The sequence below is a fragment of the Bos mutus genome, chromosome 3 (assembly GCF_027580195.1).
Source record: "Bos mutus isolate GX-2022 chromosome 3, NWIPB_WYAK_1.1, whole genome shotgun sequence".
Lineage (NCBI taxonomy): Eukaryota > Metazoa > Chordata > Mammalia > Artiodactyla > Bovidae > Bos > Bos mutus.
In genome coordinates, this window is record NC_091619.1 from 107270009 (window position 1) to 107288028 (window position 18020).

At 52.3% G+C, this 18020-nt stretch overlaps 1 protein-coding gene across 6 annotated transcripts in view; it reads left to right on the plus strand.

Moving 5' to 3' along the window:
* STK40 (serine/threonine kinase 40) overlaps positions 1 to 18020 on the plus strand; it is a 38151-nt gene that overhangs the window by 1299 nt on the left and 18832 nt on the right. For 2 of the 6 annotated variants that reach the window (XM_005892658.3, XM_070368415.1), the window contains exon 2: positions 13735 to 13902. The exons of the other annotated variants lie outside the window; for them this stretch is intronic. The gene's annotated coding sequence lies outside the window, so the exon portion shown is untranslated. The remainder of the gene's footprint in view (positions 1 to 13734; positions 13903 to 18020) is intronic. 6 annotated transcript variants of the gene reach the window in all.

The window sequence follows — 18020 nt, forward strand, 5'->3', positions numbered from 1 at the left end:
GGGCGGCGATCAGGTGCGGGTCCGAGCTACCTGCTTGTCGGTGCTGTGTTTGACCGGCCTTTTCCGAGGAGAGAGCCTGCTCTGTAGTCACTGTTTCACCTGCCATGCCCCATCAGGCCCGCCCATTCCCACGGCGCTTGGCCCACCTTCCAGTCAGTAGGTAGGGGCATCGGGATTCCCTCCAGACGTCGAGTACTCTGCCTGCCACCCCCACTCTCTAGGTTTGATGCCCGTTTGTTGGCGGAAGGAAGAGATGACAGCCGCCTTCGTTGGCAAGATAGACTTTGCTCTGTATTAAGTCACAGGAGGAAACCGGTTGGCTTTGCTTAGTTTTGAGAGCAATGAAGAAGAGGGTAGTCACTCTGGGCTGGGCACTTTCTCTCTTTGCTCAGCTTTGCATGAAATAAGGAAGAGCAGGATATGCACTTGTAAGGCCAAAAGAACTCTTGTTTGTAAACAGCGCTTGTGAGCTGGGCCAGTGCTCCTTGATGGTTCTGCTGTGTCAGCTCTTTGTCCCTTAAATCTAAGACATTATGGAGATGGGCCTTGTTCGTTCATTCATTCATCCATTCATTCCCCACATAATAGCATGACAGCAGCAATGTCCTTGCCTGGAGAGGCAAGTACCCTGTATTATAGAGGTTAAGTGTAGCTTTGGAGCCAGAACTCCTGAGTTCACATTCTAGCTCTGCAGCTTTGTAGCTGTGTGGCCTTGGGCAGATTGTTTAACCTCTCTGTGCCTCAGTGTTCTCAGCTATAGAACAGGACTGATAACAGAGTTACTGTGAAGATTTTAAAAGTTAACACATGCAAAACACATAGAACCATGTCTGCCACATAATGAATTCAATAAATGTTAGCTAATCTTATTTCAAGAAGCTCATGGTCTGGTTAAGGGAGAAAGTGAACAGTGTTAGTCGCTCAGTTGCATCCAACTCTTTGTGACCCCATGGACTTACCAGGCTCCTCTGTCCATGGAATTCTCCAGGCAAGAATACTGGAATGGGTTGCCATGCCCCCCTCCAGGGGATCTTCCTGACCCAGGGACCAAACCCGGGTCTCCTACATTGCAGGATTCTTGACTAACTGAGCCACCAGGGAGACTGACCTGTAAACAAATCGTTGAAACATTGTCTAAAAAAAACTAGTATCAGCAAGAACAGAGGGCTGTGGGAGTCCAGCAAAGGAAGCTTCTAGCTCAACCTGAGTTGGGGTGGTAGGAGAGGTTTTGGGAAAGCTTGGAAGAAGTGATGATGCTGGAACTGTATCTGGAAGGATGAGAAGGCTCAGCCAGGTACGAACAAAGGGGCAAGGTACTTCACTTCGACATCTAAACTCAAAATTTATCCCAGAAACCTCGGATTGTTCAGTATGGAGTATGAAAGTCAACCTGGAGCCAGGTGAAACAGTACAGGTTCACAGGGGAATGCCACATTAACAATTTGGAAGTTTGTACCAAGGGCAGTAGGGAGCGAGGGAAACGGATTGAAGCAGAGCAGTGTCGTGGTTGGACTTGTGTTTTAGAATGCTCTCTCTGGAGCCTCAGCAGAGAAGGGAGAGGAGAGGAGAAGCTGAAACACTGGAGACCTCTTCAGAGGTTACCGCAGGGCAGGCCTCCGAGAGAGGAGAGGTGGCGCAGGGTGGGGGATCTTTGGTAAGATGGCACTGCCTGCAACCAGTGGCAGGTGACAAGCTCGCTGTGTTGTCCTGGGCTGCTCTGCTGGGCCCAGAAGTGCCTGACACATCTGCCTCTCTCTTCCTGAGACTGCAGGTCTTTCAGGCAGCCCGGCTGGTGAGACTGTCCTCCAGAAGGTCATTTGTAAGGTCGGTTGCTCCCTTTTGCCTTTAATTTGACCTTTGGGGAAGGCAGCAGACTGGAGTGGTAAAGAGCCTATTTGGCTCCACTCTCAGACAGAATCTCAGTTCCAATCCCAGCCCCTGCCGGTCAGTAGAGGTTACTTATTCTCTGCGTGCCCAGCTTTTTCATCTGTAAAGTGGGGGCAGTAAGAGCCCTCCCTAGGAGGGCAGTCATGAAGATCTGTAAGGCGTGGCAAGCTGGACATGGAATGCACGTTGAGTGAGAGATGCTTGGTAAATGCTACAGGCTGCAGGAAAGAACTCCTCAGAATTAGTCAAAGCAGTTAGTGGCGACTAAACTGTGTCCCAGGGAGCTGTCAGAAGTGTCCCGAGGGATCACAAGATCACAGAATTTTATTGTATTCTCTCCAAAAACGAAATCTGTATGGAGTTTACCAAGCCAATATGGGAGCCATGCAGATGATTCAGCTCAGCTCTTTAAAAGAACCATTTAAAAAAAATGGAAGTAGGACTGCTGAGAAAAAAAAATCGTATTTTAAAGGATACTAGGAGAACTTCCCTGGTGGTCCAGTGGCTTAGACTAAACGCGTCCAATGCAGGGGGCCCGGGTTCAATCCCAGGTTGGAGAACCAGATCTCACATGGCACAACTAAAGACCTGGTGCAGCCTAACAACTAAATAAATACGTATTTTTAAAAAATAAAGTAGCCTGGGAGAAAACACGTTTAGAGTTTCTTCCATATGTGTCCCTACTAGTGGCCCTGGTTTGGTATAGAATTAGCACCATCAGGAAGCACACGTGCGTTGGCCCCAAATCCAGAACCCCAGTTCCACACACATAAGCTCCCACGTGCAGCTGGGGAGTTGTTGGGTACCAGGTACAGAAGGAGATTGGAGAGGCAGGCCCTGTCCTAGAGAAGCTGGCGGTCTAACAGGGGCCTGGCAGGCTCCTAACCAATCAGCACCTGCAGATAGTTGGGGGCGTGTCTCATAGGAGTCTGTGCGGCAGGTAGAGGGAATGAGGGGAAGGGATATTTCTCCCCGAGGGATGGGGAGGTGACTGGGGAGAATTTTGGAGAGGCCTTAGAACTTGAACTGGATCTTGATGAAAACTATATATTGACAGGGAATAGAGTGTTCATGAAGCACTCCAGACAGGGGAGCATCAAGGCACAGGCGTGGGTGCAGGCTGGTGTGTGTGTGTGCTATAGGAACCACAAGAGGTTCCGGCACAGGGTGTGAAGGGACCTGGCTTTAGGATACTCTGGAGAGGCGAGCACCAGGGCTAAGATGCTTGAACTTCTGTAGGTGAGGGGCTGCTTTGGTTTAAGTGGAGGAAACACCATTAAACGTGCATCTTCCCAAGAGCCCTCTGGCTGCTGGGAGAGGGCGGACTGGAGCGAGAACACGCACTGAGTCTCTGTAAGCGGTTTTTGCTGTAATCAGAGTAAGGATCAGTGGGGCCTGGATCAAGGCAGAGGCAGATGGGAAATGGAGGAAGGGCGCAGATCAGAGCTGTTTGGGGGGAAAGTCAGCTGGACTCTGAGAGTGTCTGGAAGTGAGGACTGAGGGAAGAGCAATGATGGCAGGTGCCCCCGAGCTTCCTGATCTGGTTGACGGTGACTGATAGAGCCGGCAGGAGAGAATGGCCAGGGAGATCCTCCAGAGCCACTCGGTAAGCCCTCTCATGGGAGAGGATCAGTTGCAGAGTCTGTGGCTTTCGGTCCAGCTTTGGGCCAGGCTTCTCTCTGGTTTTGCCTGAGTCAGCGCCTGGGAAAAGGGCAGCTTCCCTTCCTCATCTTCCCTCTTCTCAGATTTGCCCAGGAGGTGAACTTCTTCAGTGTTTCAGACACTCAAGGGGCTGAGTCTGCAAGACTCCTGTGACTTGTTCAGCCTTCAGATGGCCCTCCAGAGCAGCCCTTCCATCTGGTGCTGTCCACACTGACTCAGCAAGTGATGGGTCCCAAAGAGCAGTGTGCCCTCAGGGCAAAGATGGTGTTCCCGGGGCCCGGGAGGTCTCATCTAGAAAGAGACCTTGAGGTGGGATTTACTCTGGAGGCTGGGTTGGCCGACCCAGTCCTTCTTCTCAGGAAGGAGAGATGTCTGCCACAGGCCACCTGGGACCCACTCAGCCATCAGGGAAGTGAGAGGGAGCTGCCTTCATGTCCTTGTCCCCCTGAGCTCTGCAGAGAGGGATGTGCTGGTAGATGGGACTTCACACAGGCCCTTTGAACTGGGGAGATTTTCACAGGATTTGACCTTGCACTTGCGGTGTACAGAAAGTCAAAGGGAAAGTGGCCTAAGACAAGGGCATTTCTTCCTCCTGCACCTGCTCAGGTGAGACTGTGGCCTTGAAGGTGGCCCGGGGCCCACAGCAGCCCTGCATCTCCTCTCGGGATCTGTCACCAAGATCCAAGAAGGGAAAGCGTGGTGTCTCTTGCACTGATTTCCTTACTATCTTAGAGATGGTTCCACTTTGTCTCATGCACGTCTGGGTTATTTTGGGCGATACTGTGTCATCATGGTTTGTGTAATTTATTCAGCAAACTCTCTGCTGATGAACTTAGGTTTTTCTCGGCCTTTTGCTCTTCAAACAAAGCTGAAGTGACTGTATCTGCATGTGTGTGGTTCTGCCCACCTTAGGCATCCACAGGATAAATTCCAAAAGGAGTTGCTGCCTCAAAGAGTACCTTTTATAATTATTATTATTATTATTTTAAAGTAGTTTCTCAGCCTCCTTCTAGTGAACTGGAGCAGCCTGGTTTTCCCCCAGCCAGCAAAGATGCTCCTTCCTGAAGGGAACTGAGAACCCCAGTGGTGATAACCCTCTTCTGGCTCTTCGCGGTCAGAGTTGGGGTTCCCTAGAGCTTACACAGTCCAGCAGTCTACAGGTCTGCTGGTTTTGGAGAAACTCTAGTTGTGGGAAAGCACCAGAGAAAACTGAGAAGGGCTCTTATCATTTAGGATGAAGCTGTCCCCTCTGTTTACAGATCATCACCTACTTGGCAAAAGAGATAGGCAGGGGATCTTAAGGCTTTAGGGAGTCTGTGACCCAAGGATCCGCAAGGAAGAAGTGGCCTGGACATGGTAGTGGGAACTGGCAAGAGCAGGCTGGTGTGCCTGTCCCATCTTTGGGTTTAGGGCAGAGCTGGCTAGAGGTGTGGAGAGGTGCCTAAAAGCAGGTACCTTTAGGGAGAAACTCAGGTCAGCCCCTCAGGAGGCCCCAGGACTGCCAGAGCCCAGAATTCTCTGGCCTTTTGGAGCCCCACTGCTGGCTCACCACCTCGGGAGAGCGAGCATCCTGCCCCTTTTTGTAGTTGATGTGCAGCCCCTCGGAGAAGGCAATGGCACCCCACTCCAGTACTCTTGCCTGGAAAATCCCATGGATGGAGGAGCCTGGTGGGCTGCAGTCTATGGGGTCACTAAGAGTCCGATACGACTGAGCGACTTCACTTTCACTTTTCCCTTTCATGCATTGGAGGAGGAAATGGCAACCCACTCCAGTGTTCTTGCCTGGAGAATCCCAGGGACAGCGGAGCCTGATGGGCTGCCGTCTATGGGGTCGCACAGAGTTGGACACGACTGAATCGACTTAGCAGCAGCAGTGCAGCCCCTGGCGTCACCAGGCGTGTGTGACCTCCGTGTCTGAGTTCTCTTCTCACTCCACTCCCAAAGTGCTTCCTCCTGAAGGAACAGAAAGGAAACCAGCCAGAAAAGAAGGATCCCCACCAGCTTCCAGGTCCTTTTCTAAGTACTCTGCAATATGAATTGAGGCCTTCTGCCAGCCTAAGGAAAGAGGAATTGTCTCTGTTCTACAGAGAACCCCCAGGCCAGACGGGCTAAGGAACCTGTCCACTGTTACTCAGCCAGCACGGGCAGAGCTGGTTTTCCAGCCCACACCTTTGTGACCGTAGATCCCATGCCATCCCATTCCCTGATCCTGGCCAGGCTCTGGCCTCAGGGAGCCCAGCCCACGTGGAATCTTGGGCCCATAAAGCCGTAGAGCTGGAAATGACCTTGACAAAGCTGCAGCAGTCCCTTCTTTTTTCCTGGAAAAATGGAAACTGCCACTGCCTGGAGATACATCCCTCCCCTCCTACCCTGTGAGTAGGGGGTAAGGAGACCTTCGATGCAGTCTTCCAGCACTTAAGGCTCAGATCAGACCTGGCTTCAGAACCCAGTTCTGACCCTTGCTAACTGAGTGACTTTGAGCAAGTCACTCGCTGTCTCCAGCCTCTGCCATAAAATGAACTTACCACCCCTTGCTCCAAAGCAGTGATGAGAATTAGACACAGGTGTTATTGGCCTCTGGTGAGGCCCCGGAGAGCTCTTTGGTGGTGAGTCTGAGTCTCCTGAAAGAGGCATCATGAACCAGCTTCCAGGTCTCCAGTTTGAACCGTTTGGTGGTCTTCCCAGCTCTTACAGAAGCCAGGTGGCAAGCAGGAAGTTCCTTGTAAGCCAGTTTGCAAGTTGCCTGGGAGAGCTTGAGCGTGGCGGTTTGTCTCTTCTGTGCCCTCTCTCTGACGCAGCCTTGCATCAGCATGCAGGCCCACACGTACAGGGCGTTCTCAACGCCGTGCCACTTCCAGTGCGCCTTCTCTAAGACCCAGCCTTCCAGGTTCCAGTGCCACTCTTAATCATTCTGATGGGTTCAGAAATTTTGTTAAGTTATTATAGTAATCTGCAGTGAAATAGTTAAGCAGAATGCGAGCGTGCATGTGCACAGGTGTGCTCAGTCATGTCTGACTCCTTTCGACCCTATGGTCTGTAGCCTGCCAGGTAAGCCGGTTAAAGCACTGTAGAAGAATATGAAATAAAACTACCCATCTCCTGTTTGTGTTCTGTTACCTGGATGTATCCACTGTTGAGTTTCTTCTAGAAATTTCTTACGCATATTCATTTTTTTAAACCCAAATGGGATCATTTTATGCAAATAGAACTGCAGTTTGCTTTTTTTTTTTAAGTAACGTATCCTAGACATCTTCGTCTATCAGCAGACATGGGCCTGGTCTTAAAGGCTGCATAGTATTCCCCTGTCTGGACATAGCGTGATGGAGTGAACCAGTGTCTCTTGGTAAACATGTAAATTGTTTCCTGTCTGGAGGGGATGTGTGTGTGTTTTGATTTTTGTGGTTTTATCTTTGTGCGTTTTTGCTGCTACCCAGGGCTCTTGAGGGACCCTCATTAAGTACATTTATCTTGGTGAACTTGGGTGAGTGGACCTAGAGAATAAATTCCTAGAACTGGGTATGCTGGACCCAGGACAAGTACATTTCCTCCTGCTTTGTTGACTGTGATGTCACTGTCTTCTGCCTGTTGGGCCTGTGCAGGGGGTTCTGCGGTGGTCAAGGGCCCAGGCCCTGCCCCCAGGAGCTCACCCACTGGAGAGACACAGGCAAGCGGGCTCTTGCCCACACGTGGACAGAGTGTGTTGGGGATGGCTCGTGGCTGGCCTTAGCGACTCGGAGCAGGTGAAGCCCTTGTGTGGGTCCACTTGTCTGAACAGCCTGCTGAGGGCAACTCTGATGGCAGAGCCCGCTGTCTGCCTCTGTAATCTTGCCCCCCAGCAGCCATAGCCAGTGGCATCCAGCAGACTGCAGAAAGCGAACTGCATTGTTCATTCTCACGGTTGTGAAATTTAATTGAATTTCATTGTTGATAGAGGCAGTTAAAGAAAGGCAGTTGGCTGGCCCCAATCCAAATTACCTTTCTCACAGGATGATTGCAGTGACTTTTGCTGTTGTAAACCACACGGAGAGAGAGAACTGCATCACCCGGGGCTGGCCTGGGCATTTCCGTCTGTCCATCTGTTGCTCTGGAAATCTGGGATGGAAGAAGGGAGACGTAACATTTGCCGGTGCCTCCCACAGGCTGGCTCCCTGCAGTCCTCAGGGCTCCCCGGGCAGGAGCTGCCCGGTCCCTCTCCTCTGGGTGGAGACTGCAGAGCAGGGAGACACATGCTCAGGACACAGAGGTGCTGCCAGCCTCGGCCAGCCCTGCTTTAGTTGTTTGCTGCTTTCTCTTGGCCTGACTGGAGCCGTCGTGGGTGTCAGGAACCTGAATTCCAGGAGAAGCCCGGTGGGAGGCTTTGTTCCCACCAAACAAAGCAACGCTTGATGGTTTGAGCTGAGGAGGGGTCCCCCTAGTTGCCGGGCAGGCTGGCGTGACAGGAGGGCTTCCGTGACTCAGTCTCCCGTCCCTGCACATGGCAGAAGCCCCGCCCGCCACCCCCCCCAGGCAAGGGGCCACCAGGAAGGCCTCCCAGTCAGTGTACTTGGCGGCGTCTCCTGACTGCTTCTCTTGGTAGGAGATGCCCAGTTAGCACAGCCTGAGAAAGAGCTATTAAGTCTGTCCCTTCCTCTTCCAACACCCACACACAGTGACGGATTATTTGTTGTCACATCAGCTGCTTCCGGAGGCCCTGGGAGGGTGAAGCCAGTGCAGGGCTGGCGATGCTGCCCCGGATTCCGCTCTGGTGACTCTCAGAAAGGCTGCTGCCGAAGCCCTTCTCCCCAGCCCAGGGACTGCTTCCTCTTGCTTCTCTCTTCTCCAGAGAAGCCTCCAGGCCCGCCTCTGTGTACACGGGCCTGGAGCCTCTTCTCCCAGATTCCCTCTGGGACACATCCTCCCAGCCTGGAGCCTTCTGCCCCCTTGAAGGTCTCTCCCCTCAGCCTTCGTGGAGGCCACTGAGGAGCCCAGTGGGGCTTGCCCCGGGCAGGGAGGTGAGGAGGGACATTCCTGATTATGTAATCTCCTTGAGCTCCTGGAGGAGACTGGAGCTGGATCTCCGAGCTGCAGACACGGGGCCCCCTGTGAGCAGCGGGGGCCTTCAGTCCCCTGCTGGTGCCCAGAACTGCACTCAGCCTGCTCTAATCCTGCCGAGGAAAGGCGGTGACAGGGGATGGGTCTGTGCGGATGTGCTGGGGTGGGGGGAAGCGGGCTGGGCACGGGGCCCGGGTTCTGGCCGCCCCTCCCACTTCCCACTGGGCTGAGTCACTTCCTCTCTGGCGCTGCAGGTAGTCTCCCACACGCCCAGCGGCCTTTGGGGGTGGGGTGCACCCCCTGCAAGAGAGGAGCTCCGGTTAGTAGCAGCCAGTTCGCCCGTTACCCCCGAGGCAGGCGTTTAGAGAAGGATGTGATGTTATGAATTCCTGACAGATTGGAGCTATACATATCCTGCATTTTAGAAATGAACAAAATCATCACTCTGTTTTGGAACGGTGGAGATGACAGCACACGCATGAATCTTTGTCATCAGGGAGTCCTGGCTAAGGCTGAGGGATTACTAATCCGCCTCCCCATCCCCCAGCATCCGTCCTGGGCACAGAAGCCAGTGACTTCCAGTGCGTTCCTGGGGAGATTGCTGTGGCCCTCTGGCTCCCAGGAGGAGGGTCCATGCCTGCTCAGGGATGGCTGTCATTCACACTCAAAGAAAAGCCCTCAAACAGAGCTCCCTTCCAGCCAGCCAGGAAGGGTAGAGGAGAACAGGCCACAGGCAGCCTCCTCTGGTCCGATGAGCTGGGTAGGGTCTCGAGGCTTTGGTTTGTTAGCAGACCAAAAAAGAGGGGAAATCTTTACTTCATGAAGTTGTGAGAATGAAAGAAAATCTAGGAAACACTAAGAACAAACGATTCCTGGCAAGCAGTCAGTGCCCGCCAGGTGGTAGTTTACAAGGTATGCACCTGGAGAGCCTTGTCACCAGGGAGCCACCTCAGTATGGAGCAGGGGCCCTCGCCTTTCATCCGCCAGAGACCTCGAGACACCCCTCTTTTACAAATGATGAAACTGAGGCCCACGGAGAGTGAATGACTCTCACAGAGGGTAGGTGACTAGCTCAGGGTCAACAGCTAGTGAGTGATGGAAGCTGAAGTTTAAACCCAGGCCTTGACCCCAAAATCCATCTTGTGCTCCCACCTAGCATTTGGGTAACTGTTCCCTGGTTTGAAACACTTGGTTCCGTGGGCTGCAAGTTTCTCTTGGTTCCCGGGGTTGATTTTGTGGATGGAGAGCCAGTCTGTAGGGAAGCTGGGCCACTGGTTACCGCACGTGCCTGTAAGTGTAGAGGTGCAATGAGGGTGGCTCCCCGAGTGCTTGGGTCAGGAGAGGGTGGGGGAGCCGCCTTGTGGGCTGGTGGGAGGGCTTCTCAGTAACCCAGCCTCTGCAGCTCCGCAGAGCACCTTCTCTGGGTCACCTGCTGAGGTTTCACACTGCTAACCTCAAGTCCGGTGGTTTGTTTCCAGGTATAGTCCGCTAAGAGCGTAGCTGAGCCAGAAAATCTCTTTTCTGGGCGAAAACAAGTGGTAGGAATTTTTCTGAGCAGCAGAAGGACCTTCACACTCCAAACCTAGAGTGTCCCACAGGGTCTATCCCCCGAGTGAGGAGCAGGCCAGGCCGTCACTCACACGTTCCCACACTTTACTGCAGGAAAGCAGATTTTTTGCTGGACTCAGCAAAAAGGGGGCTGGTCTGTCCCTTCGCCAGTGAGGGGTTGGTCCCAGTCTGCAGGCATGCGGTGAATGGGTTTCATTCCTCAGAGGGGGTTGCCCTCCAGCAGCCAACACTGTGTAAGCACAACCCCTGGTGATCAGCCCAGAACCGCCCTGCCCTGGGCATCCAGGCGTTTCTGACATGGGACTTTTCCTGGACAGACTGTTCCCAGCACCACTGCAGCCCAGTTACCCACAGCTGTGACCCCTTCTGTCTCTGCTCCTGGATTCTGGCTCCTGCCACGAGCTGGTGGACCATCCGTACTCTCTTCTGGGTCTCTCTGCCTCCAGCCCCTGGCCTCTCATTGGGTCTTCTCTGTCCCCTGCCCCAGTGTGGGTTTTGGTGCCTTCTGGGTGCATAACAGACACTTCTGCACTCCGCATGTTCTCATTCAGCAGTGGGTGGATGCAGGGGCGTGGAGATGAACTGGGGTTGCTCAGCCTGGAGAGTGATGGAGTCAGGGGAGTCAGACATTAGTTACAGCACATAGGAGCAGACAGAGGGTGCTCTGGCAGCCAGAAGAGGAAGGGACTTGCTGCAGGAGGGGACACCCGTGAGGACCCAGGGAGAACAGGGCAGGGGTGTTCATGGCATACTCGGAATTGTGAGTCATTTGGTGTAGCTGCCCTTATGGGGCATAGAAAGGCAGGGAAGCTGGAGAGGTAGCCTGGGTCTGGCCAGGATTACTGAGGAGTTTGGATTTCTTCCTAAAGACCCCAGGAAGCATTGGAGGACCCCCACAGCAGAGACAGATGGAGCTGGTGCAGGCCCAGGTCCCCGAGCAGAGGAGGAAGAGCAGCCTGCTGGAATCTGTTTGTCCAGCCTCAGTTACACAGGGCTTCCCTGGTGGCTCAGATGGTAAAGAGCCTGCCTGCAGTGCAGGAGACCCAGGTTCGGTCCTTGGGTCGGGAAGATCCCCTGGAGAAGGGAATAGCAACCCACTCCAGTCTTCTTGCCTAGAGAATTCCATGGACAGAGGAGCCTGGGGAGCTATATATATAGTCCATGGGATCGCCAAAGGTCGTGCATGACTGAGTGACTAACACTTTCACTTTTCAGTTATACAAAGTAGCTGAGGTAGGGGTCTTCTGATGGAGTTCCTGTATCCTTCCTGACTAGAACAGTGCCCCACCATCTTGCAGTGGGTGCAGAGACCCCCTTTGAAGAAGAGGCACTATAGAAAGCCGCCACCAGGTGGCAGACCTTGAGATTGCTCAGAGACCTCATTTCCACCCCGCCCCCGCCCCCGTTTCTTAGGAAGAGTTTACGGAACTCCTGTTCACACCAGGCTGGCTCCGCCCCACAAGTATGAGATTCCAAATTCTTCTTCTGTGAGCTTTGTACCCACAAGAAATCCTTCTGAACCTGTGAATCTGGACAACAGATTCCTCCAGGGTCTTGGGAGCTGTTCCAGCAGGGTGTAATTTCTCTGTCTCCAGAGAGTAAATTCCAAACATGGTGACCCTTCACCTCTAAGCACTTCAGCATCTGTAAGCTAAGAACAGGGGCATTCTCCTATGTAACCACAGGGCAGTTTTCAAATTCAAGAAATTTAACATTGTATCATCTGATATACAGTCTATATTCAGATTCTGCTAATTGTTCAAAATATAACTTCTTCCCCTCAGGATCACCTGTCTCATTTATTTGTCCTGTCTTTAATATCCTTCAAGTGAGACCAGTTCTTCAGCCTTTGTTAACTACCTGACATTGATGTTTTTGATGCATATAGGCCTGTTGTTGAATGTTCCCTCAGTTTTAGTTTGACTCCTGATCAGCTTCAGGTTATGCATTTTTGGAAAAAAAAAAATTAACATCAGTAAGATTGCTTCATATCAGGAGTAACATGATGTCAGATTGTTCTGTTATTAGTGATATAACTTTGATCATGTGGTTAAGGTTGCAGTTTGCTTTTTTTTAAATTGTATATTTACACATAGTGAGTTTCACGGGTCTTCTAACAATTCCGTCGTTTTGACAAACGCACACACCTAGCCTTACATCCTTTGGTAGCAGTTTTACAGCCCAGGATGTGTGCTCTGTCCCCTCCCACAGTTCTCTGCGAGAGAGCTTGGACCAGAGGCACCAGGTCTCAGTTCCAGACTCTTACTGCCCCCCAGCTGGATTATGATGAAGGACCTCATCATCCTGGGAAGGAAATGGCAACCCCCTCCAGTCTTCTTGCCTGGGAAATCCCCTGGACAGAGGAGCCTGGTGGGCTACAGTCCACAGGGTCACCAAAGAGTCAGACATGACTTAGCGACTAAACAGCAGCAGCATCATTCTGGACAGTCCCTTACTGGGCACTGAATTGATAATTGCCAGCTAGTGCTCCGGCCTCTGCTCCACCATGAACCAGTGAACAGAACAAGAGGATGAGATGCTGTGTGCCTCTGCCTAAAAGAACCGGCCCTCCCCTTGACCCACAAAACAACTGTACCCTGCCCTCCACTGCAGGCTCGTACCTGGTACTGCCCAGCACCCCTCTGCCTCCTCAGGAGCTCAGCCAGCCCCCAGGCTTCCTCTCCTCCCCACATTCAGTTGAACGTGTCACTCAGGCTGCCCATCAGACCACCCACACCCACACCTACCCCCACCCAGCCTGGAGTATCAGACCAGCAGACAGATAGCAAGTTCAAGGTCTCTTAAGCCTTCAGTCTGGTGATCTTCCTTCTTCTGCTCCCCACCCCCGCTCCAAGTCAGTGCCTGACTATTCCTTTCTCCTTGGGCAGCAAGAGAAATTCAAAGCTGCTGTGTTTAAGCTAAGAAAAGCACAATTTATCATATGTTTGTAATATGCCAGTAAGTACTCTTGCTAACCCTTTTACGTGGGTCATCTCACTGAATCCTTAGACCAGCCTTTCTGGGTTTTGCATATACAGAATAAGTATCTCATCCAAGATCTCATCATTAAGTAATGGTGCTGGGCTTGCTCTGACTCCAAGCATCCCAGCTAGCATGGGTTATATAGGTCAAGGTGGTGATCCCTTTAGCTGGAGAGTGACTGGACCAAGCGGACGTCAGCTGAGGCTTGCTGCAGAAAGCACCCTAAGCTTTCCACCACCACCCCCAACCCCCACCCGCAAGCGCTGTAGTACAGATGTTTCTGTCTGTGCTGTGGCACGGAAACGACTGAGACGCATTGCTTTGACCACATTGTTCTGCCACCTGAGCGTCCTGTGGACAGAGACCCTTTTCTTCCTCCCTCCTGGGGTCTGGTGTGGGTGTGGCCACACAGACCCTTGACACATGTGTGGCAAATAGGGCTGAGGCCAGAGATGGGTGGGAGCACTTATGCTCACTTCCAGGTGCCAGGTGGGCTGGACAGAGGGGCAGGGTCCCTGCCTTCAGTAGACACTGCCAGAGATAAAGCCCAGAAGACAGAGGCCTGTACAGCTCAGGATCTTTTTATTTGTTTTGTTTTGACAGAGCCAGGAAACATGGCGGTGGGGATAGGGACAGCTTGAATCCTGACACTTACTGGCTCAACGTGACCCTGCAGTGTAGACAAGTCCTTCGGCTCCTAGCAGGCATTAGAAGCTGCTGACAGATCGTGGCCACCAGCTGTGGTGTCATCACACACATGCACACACACAGGTAGCTTACTGGGCTGGGGTCTGCTGTTTGCTCCTTGCAGGGACCACCTGTGCATTCCACCTGCACTGGTTTGGTCTGCAGGGTCACCCACCTCTCCAGGAGCCCCCAGGGTGGCAGCAGGAAGCCTACTAGGAGGCTGAGTGCAGAACTGCACATGTGGGCAAGCCCTGTGCTGCCCCTCATGTTTGTGGCTCTGTGCATGTGTGAGTGGCCATCGCCGGGGACTGCGTCTGCGCACCTGCATGGAGACCAGTGGGGGTGCTTCTGGGCCTCTCCTTGCCTCGGCCAGGCTTCAGTTGCTTTGTAGTTGGGTAGAGCTGAAGAAAGACTGAGCTGGGAAGGTCTCAGTACCCTCTCTCTTTGCAGCCCACTTCCTTGGGGGATTGGTGGTATGCCCACCGTGTTGAACCACGGTCTGCCATAGGGTGCCCTGCCTGGCACTGCCATGCCCAGCTGTCTTGTACGGTGGCACACTGCAGCCTTGGACTGGGCATCATGGGCCTTAGAACCTCGGGTGGTGCTGATGGCCCAGCCTTCCTTGCCTTCTGGGAGAGCTGAGCTCGCATCTCCCAGCAGCTTTGGGACAGGATGACCTTCATGGCAAACGAGCAGGGTGAGGTGGGCATCGCCTCCTCTGGGTATGCTGTGACGCGAGCACAGAGCTGATGCCTACAGCTTGCTCCCCAGGTCAGGCAAAGGGAACCCCCCACTTGAGGGTCGAGCAGCACAGCCTGCAGGCGGCGGGCACGCCTGCCCCTCACCCTCTTTTTTGCCTCACAGAGCTGTCTGCTGAATCCGGGTTCTGGGGGAACTGGTGCTGGCCTGGGAGGATAGCCCTGGAAGAGTGGACAGACTTAAAGCTCCAGAGACTTCCAAATCAGGCCTGCTGGGTTCTGGCAAGCTGAGCCATGGGCCCAGGAGACACCAGGCAGACAGCTCCTTCTTAGCCAGGCAGGGCCAGGGCCCGTCACTGCAGCCTGAGGACCAATGTCTCTGGAGAGGCCTGGGCCCAGGTCCTTCTGAAACCAGGGTGCCCGGAGCTTCCACATCACACTCTCACTGTGAGGCCAGGATCCCTCGAAGCAGGCTCCCCGTGGGCGCATCGGTGGGCTATATGCAGGTGTGTCTGTGGAGGGGACACAGCAGGATGATTTGGGGGCAGGAGACAGGAGGGTCTGTCCCCAGGGGGGGTTGTCTTTGCTCATCCCACCGGCGGGCCCACCACAGCTTCCGATTGCCTAGACCTGCCCCCTCACGCTGCATCCATTGCCTCCGTGGCTCATGTGGTGTGAAGGAACGTTCAGGAAGCAAAGCAGCCTTGCTGCCACTTCCCCTGCCAGCATCTTTTCCCTCTCCCTGCCCGTCTGCTCTCATCCTTCTGTCTGCCTACATCTTGGAGCAGTTCCCATGCCATTTGCTTGAGTTGAATCCCTAGTGGGGTGGGTGGGGTCAGGCAGAGCCCACTCACTGTCTGTGCTGCAGCTGCTCCTGGCAAACTGTTGTCTAGACCATGCCTGTGCGTGGGCGCCTAGGCAGCATCTACACGTACGATGACGCCATAGTGGTGCTCTCCAAGGATCCAGGAGGAGGGAGGGTGCTTAGTGCTCCGGGGAAGCCAGAGAACAGGGCTGGAATGTACTGAAATCAACTCATCTACCAGGACAGGGCAGCTGACCCCATAGGAGCCATCAGCTACTGCAGGGAAGGTGCCCAGCCGCCCATAGAGCATCTCCTGGGCCCGGCAGTGGGGGTAATGGTTTTATGTACTTTTTTTCCTAGTTCTGAGGGAGTTTTAGTCTAATGGTAGGGGAAAGACATTAAGTATATGAGCACACAGATAAATACATAATCACAAAATATGGAAAGTGCTTTGTGTGAAAACTACAGGATACCAAGTGAGTGTGTGACCCGTTGGTGTTGCACATGTCAAGGCGGCTTCTCTGAGGAAGTGATACTCAAATTGAGAAAGACGCACAGAAATTATCCAGGCAAAGGGTAGGAGCGGTGTTCTAGACACATTACTGCCGAGCTTTTTAGGATTTTTCTAGAAGCAGTTGTGCTCTCCCCCTGCTCTTGTGTGAGTGACTGAGTCCACTACCAGCATGACCCTTGTTGGCAGGAGTCGTAGCTGAGCCTGACCATGGCTTCTGCTCTGTTTGGGGCTATTAGAGCCTACCGAGCTACCTGATCCTCATCACTCTCAGTGAAATCATGCGTCTGCTCCTCAGTGGCACAGCTTTGGAAATGAATTAGGGGCTGGATGGGAGGCAAATCTGGTAGACTGGACTAGAAGAGCATTGGGCCGTCTCTCCTTCCCAGTTCACTGCATGGAGTCAGTCTCCTGGGGTTTAAAATAAGGGCCGGGACGGCAGCATGTGAAGAGATGTAAGCTAACTAGTGAAGACGCACCTGTTCTCAGAGGACGGGCTGCTGCTGCTGCTAAGTTGCTTCCTTCGTGTCCGACTCTGTGCAACCCCAGAGACGGCAGCCCACCAGGCTCCCCCGTCCCTAGGATTCTCCAGGCAAGAACACTGGAGTGGGTTGCCATTTCCTTCTGCAGTGCATGAAAGTGAAAAGTGAAAGTGAAGTCGCTCAGTCGTGTCCAACTCTTAGCGACCCCATGGACTGCAGCCTACCAGGCTCCTCTGTCCATGGGATTTTCCAGGCAAGAGTACTGGAGTGGGGTGCCATTGCCTTCCCCGCAGAGTAGGGGCACCTTCTACGAATAACAGCAAAAACAAACTTAAGGAAAAGAAAGATTGATTGCATAGACATTTAATCTTTTTTAATTACAAAAAGTTAAAAGATTAAGGAAAAACTACATCCTATGGCAGTTATAGCCTTAATATATAGAGTTCCTAAAAAATCACCAAGACTAATATACACAAAGCAGTAAAAAAAAAAAAAAATAGGAAAAGAATACGAACTGGAAATTCGTAAAAGAAATTCTGCATATAACCAGGAAGTATGTAAAACAAGTCCAACTTCATGAATAATTAAGGAATTACAAATTTAAACAATGATATGCTTTTTAATATTCATGAGATTGGCAGCTTTTTAAAATATGGAAATGCTCCTTCCTGATGCAGGTTCTGGGAGTTGCTTCCCCACACCACCGAAGGTCTGTATATGGCCACAGTCTCCCTGAGAGCAGCCTGGCAGTGTTTGTCACACTCTTTAAAAATACGTGCCCCATTTGACCATTTCTTGGAGTTTATCCTGAGGGAGGCGGGTATGCCAAGATGTTATAACTGCTAATAAAAAATACAAAAAGTGGAGAGAATCTCAAAGTCCATGAATAGGTATGTGGTCTGATAAATCATGACATATTCTTACCAAGGAGACTCTTTCCAATGGTGCTACAGAAGAACACAGGGATGCTACAGAAGACGGAGGGATGTTAATAAGATTTTTTTTATGACTTTATGAGATACATTATACATACCATAAATGTACCCTCATCATACTGATACGTTTTAGGTGGGAGACAAGAAATGCTTATAAATGGTGTCACAGTGGTCTAAATTTCCGTAATTAGAACTGTAAGCATACACACGCACACACAGAGGAAAGTCTGCTTGAATATTAACAACGATTATATCTTGGTGGTAATATTATGGGTATTTTCTAGTGTTTCTACAGGAAACATCAGTTACTTTTTTAAAAAGAAAAAATTATAGAAGCTTAGGCTGAGTGTTCCCAAGCCGTCCGTGTAAGAGTAAAGGCTGCACTCCTAACGTGGCCTTCACCCTTAGATCTGGCCTCTGCTGCCCTCTCTGGGCCCTCTACCGCCACTCCCTGCCTCATGCCATGTACTCCAGCAACACAGGCTGCTTGCAGTATGTTGCTTCCGCGCCATTTCTTACCGTGTACGTTTGCACACCCAGGCCCCTCGCTCTGGAACGACCTTGCCTCTTGCCCCGCCCACTCCAATATCACTCCTCAGAGAAGTTTTCCCTGAGCCCCTGCACCTGCTCTGGGCCCAAAGCCTCAGGGCTGGGCAGGCGGCCTTTCCTGGTCATCCCTGGGACCGTCTGCCCTCCTGTGTGGAACTCCACTGTGTACACCTCTCTCTGCCCCACCTCCAGGACACTGTCTTCACGAGAGGTGAACTGCAG